We start from the raw sequence: 7,169 nt of genomic DNA on the forward strand, positions 1-7,169 counted from the left end.
GATTTCAAAAGGAATAATGCCTTTCGCGTGGTCTCAGCTTGAGCATGCAAGATAGGTATATATACAGGAAGAGGAGCAATCTGAATGACGTAAGCACAAGGCTTGAGACCATGTGTTGGGGAAATAATGACGATCAGGCAACTCCCCAGCAATATATTTTAGAAATAGAAATGTTATCCCAAAGAGGTGTTTCACTCAGGACAGGCACCCCCTCATTAAGGAAAGCCTGCTGAATAAACAGAATGACTCGCATCCGAGTCGATTAGACCCGGAGAGTTTTTTAGACTACAATTCCCAGAAGTCTGAGGCATTAGAACGTCGCTTCTATGACACTTTTTTTGTAAAAGAAGAAGCCGGCGCTGTTCGCGACAAACTAACCAGCCGGGCAGCAACTGAGATACCCTTGTGGCCCAATTTCCAAATTCCGGTCTTCATTGTTTAATGTAAGAACTTTGTATCCCAGTCGCCTATCAGATATAGAGAGAGTATGATATACGCTCCTTCACAAGCATGTACGATTCAGTACACCGCCGTAAAGTACTAAAACCCGGCCGTCTCTCCCTCCAGACTGTTGCCGTGTGCCTTCCTCCGGTTCACAAATCAAGAACTATCGAAGAAGATGAACAATAACACAGGTATCTCACCTTTCATGCCTTAAGTTGTTCCGCACGTATAGAAACCTATGAGCCCACGCTAAAACGAGCTTCTTCATTTTTTCAGAGATAAAAACCAATTGACACAAAGAATCGCCCCACGCCACTCTCAGTGGTTTTCAAGCAAGACTCTCTAATTTTATTTGACATGACTATGACAGTGAGTTCTTTTGAGACAGGATTCTGATGGTATGACGATTATGTTTACAGGTTAGCTGTTCTTGAGACCAAACAGCATTGCCTTTGAAAGCTTCGATGCAGGTAAGGACACAAGCACAACAGTGGCAGCTAGAGATAGGGGTGTTTATGGTCATTTAGTAAGACAAAGTCACTTTTTATGTCTTTCAGCTACTCTGGTCCTGATGAGAATCCCCGCAAGAGGAGGGATTCGAAACGCGTAGACCGTGTTGTTTTAGGCCAATCTAAAAAACAAAAAATGAATTGTGTATTTCTCTTCAATTTGGCTAAATTGATGATATTGATGGCCTTAGTTTTGTTTAGTTCTGAATCAAATATTTGTTATGTAAATAGTATGTAAATGTTTTGTATAGGAGTGTGTCTGGATAGTGAGTAGAGTGTGTAGTGAGAAGTGTGGTATGTTAGAATGACGTGAATGGGTGTATTGACAGAATGAATGAGACATTGAGAATGCACACAAATAATAACAGTGTTGAATCAATATAGGCTTGGGTGTATGTGAGAGAAATGGGAGGATGTATATTTTGGTTTAAGATGTCGGTTTGTATTTTGGATAAATAATCAATGTAGATTGTGAAAAGCTTTTTGGATTAAATCCAACTGAAAAAGCGGTTAAGTGTGTCATTGTTTTATTCAATGCACTAGAAATAAATTAGGAATAAGAGTGCAGCATTGGCGCTTTCTTTGGCAATTGATGATATTAGGCTTGGCCTTGCTGCCTTAAAGCCAAAGCCCTGGATTGTTTTCTGGTTCCTCCAGGACTGGCACGGCCCCCTCCATTAAGCCTTTCCTCCCTTTATCCTGATTTCCAGGGTCTCCAGTCAAACATCATGTAGAACTCATTCTGAATATTCCACTATGGACATCTCAACCGTGGTTCCCAGTTCTCATGGAGATGTCTTGCGCTTGCTTGTCTCTGATTGTTCCTTTCTCAGATCTCCATCTGGACCCCTCAGGAGCTTGAAACCCCTTGATGCAAGGCCATCTACATCTGTTGGGGTGGCTCATTTCAGGGACTGTTGGCTCCTGTCTGGCCTTTTGGAACACTCCGAAAAATTCCTTCTCCGTTCCTGGTCCAAGACCACACAAAGCATTATGCCTCTGCATGCCGATGATGGTTGGTTGGTGCAACCTATGGGGTTTGGATCTGATGGGGACCCACCCCTGTCTTTGTGATACATTATTCAGCAGGGTTAGTGTCGGCTGGTCTGTCTTACTCATCTGTCAACAATTATCGATCGGCCATTTCAGCAGGTCATGCATTGGTCAACAGGAAACCAGTGGGGGATCATCCCTTGGTATGCTGAGTTATTTGGGGCGTTTGCTTATGCAACTCCCCCAACACACAAATATGAATATTTGTGGGACTTGAATATAGTCTTCTCCTTACAGAGATGGCTCACCAATTCTTACCTTACATGGAAAGAGCTATCAGCTATGTTGACCATGTTGCTTTGTTTGGGTTCTTGCAGAAGGGTGTCTGACGTGAGTCTCTGGACTTAGCAGGTAGAGTATTTACTCCAAATGGAGTTACTTTCACCCTGTCTAGAAGAACAAAAACAGATTCTAAGCTAATTCCTTACCCGCATTTTCCTAATGATCCCAAGTTATACATTGTAAAGTGTTTAAAAGAACATGAAGACCGGAATAGGGAGTTCCGGTGGTCTAGTGGAGGTCAATTGCTAGTCGCCCTGCAAAAGCCTTTTAATGTAATCTCCTCTGCCACCTTGGGTGACTCCTGGGTGAAGCGGGAGTGGATACCAGTAAGTTTAGGGCTCACTCCGTCAGAGGGGCTATGGTCTCCAAGACCATTTCCCTAGGTTCTCGACTTCAAGATATTATGAAGGCCGCTGATTGGTCACCAGATTCTACTTTTAAGACATTTTACTGTAAGCTTATTGTAGATGTAGCCTCAGATGGTATGGAATCAGCTTTGAACTGACATAATCCGAAGCCTCCGGTGCTGACATAGAATAAACAATTTTCTAGCTATCGTGTCTAGAGTTTTCAATTCTATTGAGGACTCAGAGGTGAGGATTATCTCACTCATGTCATCTTTCAAGTTCATAGAGGGTTTTGTTGATGTTATTGCCCTCCCTGACTCTTAATTATGTAATCTTATGTGTTTATAACAAGGTCTTTTCATACTGAGAGCTTGCAGGGATTGTCTATTGAAAATGGATGCTGTTACACGTTCTTCCATTTTTTTTTCTAGGTTCTAAACAGAAGACAGAATAAACTGATATCAGCGGAATAATCATGGGTTCCTGTTATGCTTCTACGGTCCTCTCAAGGTTCGTCACCTGGTCCTACACTCGAATGACTGGTTGGATTTGTCCAGTGCAGTCTGTTATGGGTTTCAAGACTGTTAGCCATCGTTGGCTAAGAAAGAGGAAGTAACATGACGTCCTAGGATAATATCGTCGTAGGCATGGCCTGATTGGATTCAGAAGTATGACGTCAAGAGCAGTTCTGAGAAATGTAGTTTTTCTATTTTGATGTTATATTTGATTGACCGCTGTGTAAAACTTGAAAATAAACAGTGAAGAAAGACAGCATAGTTCTCCCCTCTGAGTCCTTAATAGAATTGAAAATTTTAGATGCAATAGCTAGAATTCTTTTTAGTGATAAGCAGTATGTGATAAGTGGGGTGCCATGCAATGCAGCCAAAATGAAGCTGCTGACCTTGTGAGTGGGCTTGGACTTTAAGTGGTCCATTAGCTAACCCTGGGTGTGTGCTGACTTCTGCATTATCAGCACATGATAAGAGGTCAAATCAGCATGTTAGTACAGTACTTATGGTAGGTCAACCCTTAATTGTCTCCTGAGTTAGATCAGAGGTAGAGAGAGTTCACAGTTGTAACTAGAACCACATCAGCGCTAAGAGACCTGTCGGTATATATGCGCTATATAAATCCCCCTACAAATACAAATACAAATCTCCTGCTGTGCCAATCCTAAATTCCTGCAATCATTCCCTTAGGCCTGTAAAGATTTGACACGAAACAGGATAGTCTTAGAAGACTTGCCTATAAAGCACTCTTGATCACAGAGGGTAGTCGCTAGTCTCAATAGTCATAACCAGTAAATGAAGCGAGCACTAGTGTCCAGTGTGCATGAGGCTCTCTGTTAGACCTGTTAGCCTTGGGTGGTCTTCTCCCAAATAGTTTCCTTTTTTCTCTCCTTTTTTGCAGAAATTCGTTTTTGTTGACAAGAGGACTCTGTGCACTTTTCCACTGCTAACAGACGCTAAAGTGCTTGTGCTCACTCCCCTAAACATGGTACAATTGGCTTACACCTAATTGGCATATTTAATTTACTTATAAGTCCCTTGTAGAGTGGAATAACATATAACCAGGGCCTGTAAATTAAATGCTACAACTGGGCCTGCAGCACTTATTGTGTCACCCACTTAATTAGCCCTTTAAGATATGTTGTAGGTCTGCCAATCCACCTTGAGTGTAGTTTTAAACTGCCAATTCGACTTGGCTATACAACCCCCTTGCCAAGCCTTAAAGTCTCCTTTTATTGCACATAAGTTACCCCTAAGATGGGCTCTTGGTAACCCATAGGGCAGTGTGGATTGTGTTAAAATATTGGACATGCACTTTCAAGTTTTACATGGTAGTGAAAAACTCCTAAATTCTTTTATACTACTGTGAGGACTACCTGTCCCAAATTATAACATTGGGTTGTCTTATTACATTTAACATTTGCTTTTGTTTGATGGGGGAGAGGTGCACATTTGATGTTTGGTATGTATGAAATAGTAGTTAAAACCATATTTACTGGTAAAGTCGGATGTTAAATAAAAAATGTAAAAAGTTGCCATACTTCTGCCCTTTGCTATTTAGTGCCTGCAGCCTGTCCTAGGTCACATGACAGGGTGTAGTTTGCAGCTGGACTATTTTAATTCTTCCCAGGCAGTCACACAATAGAGGGTTTAGGTGTGCCTGAATGGGCCATCTAATGCTAGGATGGGGTGGTCGGAACTGTACACAGCCCCACTTCCAGCTGAATCAGATGTGCTCTGCTTTCACACAAAGGACTTGCCACCACTGCATTGTCCCTGAGGCCAGCTTGGAGCAAGGGTAGGGGAGTCAGGAAATTCCAAGCACATCAAAGGAAAACATCTGAAAACTTCTTCTACTTCAAAAAAGACTCCAGGTTAAAATAAGACCCTCAGACCCACTCTTCAGTTCACGTTCTGGACCTGCGGAAGGACTCTCAGAGGACCACCTATTGCTGTTGTCTGCTGTGTACCCCAGAAGACTGCTTTGCTACATCTGGTAGGACTGCTTTGCTGCCTGGAGCCTGCCTTAAACCCTCAAAGGCCTGCCCTGCTGCTTGAGCCATGCTTCATCACTTGAGCCCATGTCTACCAGAGTGACTCCAAGGGCTAGTTTGCTGGCCTCCTGTTCAGAGCCATAGGGACATAAAAACACACACTTTGAAACAGTGATGTAAATCTCCTAAGGTCCAGCTCATCTGACTCCATTTTAGGTAGGGCCCATTGACACTTAAAATCATGGAGGTCGCCGTTTTAAATCATGGAGGTCGCCATTCTAAATCATGGAGGTCGCTACCTTTCTCAATTTATGAAGAATCATTGGCATGCCTGCCATTTGATGCAGATGTCGTCTGATCTTATATTTCTAAGAACTGTGAAAGTGCGGAGTTATTTGACCATGACAGAGATATAACACCTGATGAGACATCAGTCTGGGTAAAGTGTCTAATTATCGTCATGTGCAGGTTAGGTTAGAACAGGCATAAAGTCAAAATAGTATAGTCTGAATTGACAATTCTCTTATGGCAGAAATTCCAATCTTTGATAAGATTTAGTATATCAGGACTACCATTAGACCACTCGTCAGGAGAGGTCCTTCAACCAGATTACCACCTGAGATTCTACCCAAAGATGGTCTCACCTACTGCCAGCATACTTTGAAGATGCTACATCTTGCCCTGTGCTTATAAAGCTAAGTCACAGCGGAAGGCAGCCACTGCAGCGTGTGTTTGTCCTCCACAGGGAACACTGTCTTCACGCCTCCACTGATAACGACAGCCCTTGCTGTCAACAATGTATGCAGTGCATCTTTTCTCCCAAAAAAACTGTAAACTACAACTTGCTCTGCTTCCTATGGTCTCTCTAACTGTAGTGAATTGAAGTAGGTTTTAGGATGTTAGGTATTAGATGGCATTCTAATCATGATAGAAATTTTAATTGTATTCTTGTTGCTTACAACATGACTTCTTGCTGTTTTAATGACATTCTGTATAGTTGTTTTAGACGTACGGAGAAACAGGTTCTTCCTGTCATAATAAATAGTTTTAGTTGAAAGTATCTATTCTTCTTAGTGTAGTGTGTGATATTGTGAACAATGATATAGGTTTGTTTCTATTACCATGGTTTCCCTGGTCCCCTCATGGGGATCGATAGTGTTGGAAAATGGCCCTCTCTGAAGGGTCACCCCAAACTTTTTGCCTCAGTCCTCCTCTTTCTCTGACTTTCTTTTTGTTGGCCTTAGGACTCTGAGGACTTTACCACTGCTGACCAGTGCTAAAATGCATGTGCTTCTAAACATCTGCCCTAAACATGATGACTTTGGGTTATACCTGAATGGCAAATTTGATGTCATGGTAAGACACTTATAACCTGGTATATCATATACCCAGGGCCAGTATTTCAAATGCCACAGTGGGCCTGCAGCACTAATTTTTACATCCACATAAGGAGGAGGGAGCGCTTCCTTTGAGTACTACACATGGAGAAGATACAGTGGGTGCATAGGCGAGGGCTGATTTGGAATTGGCACATTGAAGCAATGAATATGTTAATGTCACATCACAGTAAGCAATACAATTATTAATTTAAAATGGTAACCGTCATTATTGTTTTCATTGTTACTTCACAGTGACCCCCGAAGAAGGGCACCTGATTGCCCGAAATGCATTGGGTTTTTTAATAAAAGCACTGCCTTGGATGAATTGTTGCACTGGTCGTGTTCCTTTTTGAGGTCCGGATGGTCACGATTGGAACATAAGAAGTTTGAAAAATGGCAAATAATTCCGCGTTTGGTTGAACTCAATACAGTTCAACTGAAAAAGAAATGTTGAGAAAATGGTTTAAAAAGATTAAGGGCCTCATGTAGGTAGCGAAATACCGGTCGGTAACGGCCGATTTTCGGTAAATATGCCGTTACCGACCGGTATTCAGACAAGTGAGATGTAGGAGTCCAAAAACCACTTTTCGGTAAATATGAGGCGGTAAATACCGATTCATAGTTACCGAATTCTAAAATACCGATTCATATT

At 42.1% G+C, this 7,169-nt stretch overlaps 1 long non-coding RNA gene across 1 annotated transcript; it reads left to right on the forward strand.

Annotated features, from left to right (window-relative positions):
• Positions 1-360: 360 nt before the first annotated feature.
• Positions 361-6,834, forward strand: LOC146868636 (uncharacterized). The gene is made up of 3 exons (XR_014963153.1): positions 361-635; positions 864-914; positions 3,067-6,834. It is a non-coding gene; the product is annotated as an uncharacterized LOC146868636 (long non-coding RNA).
• The last annotated feature ends 335 nt before the right edge of the window (positions 6,835-7,169 follow it).

This window comes from Triturus cristatus, chromosome 1_2 (genome assembly GCF_964204655.1).
Source record: "Triturus cristatus chromosome 1_2, aTriCri1.1, whole genome shotgun sequence".
Classification (NCBI taxonomy): Eukaryota; Metazoa; Chordata; class Amphibia; order Caudata; family Salamandridae; genus Triturus; species Triturus cristatus.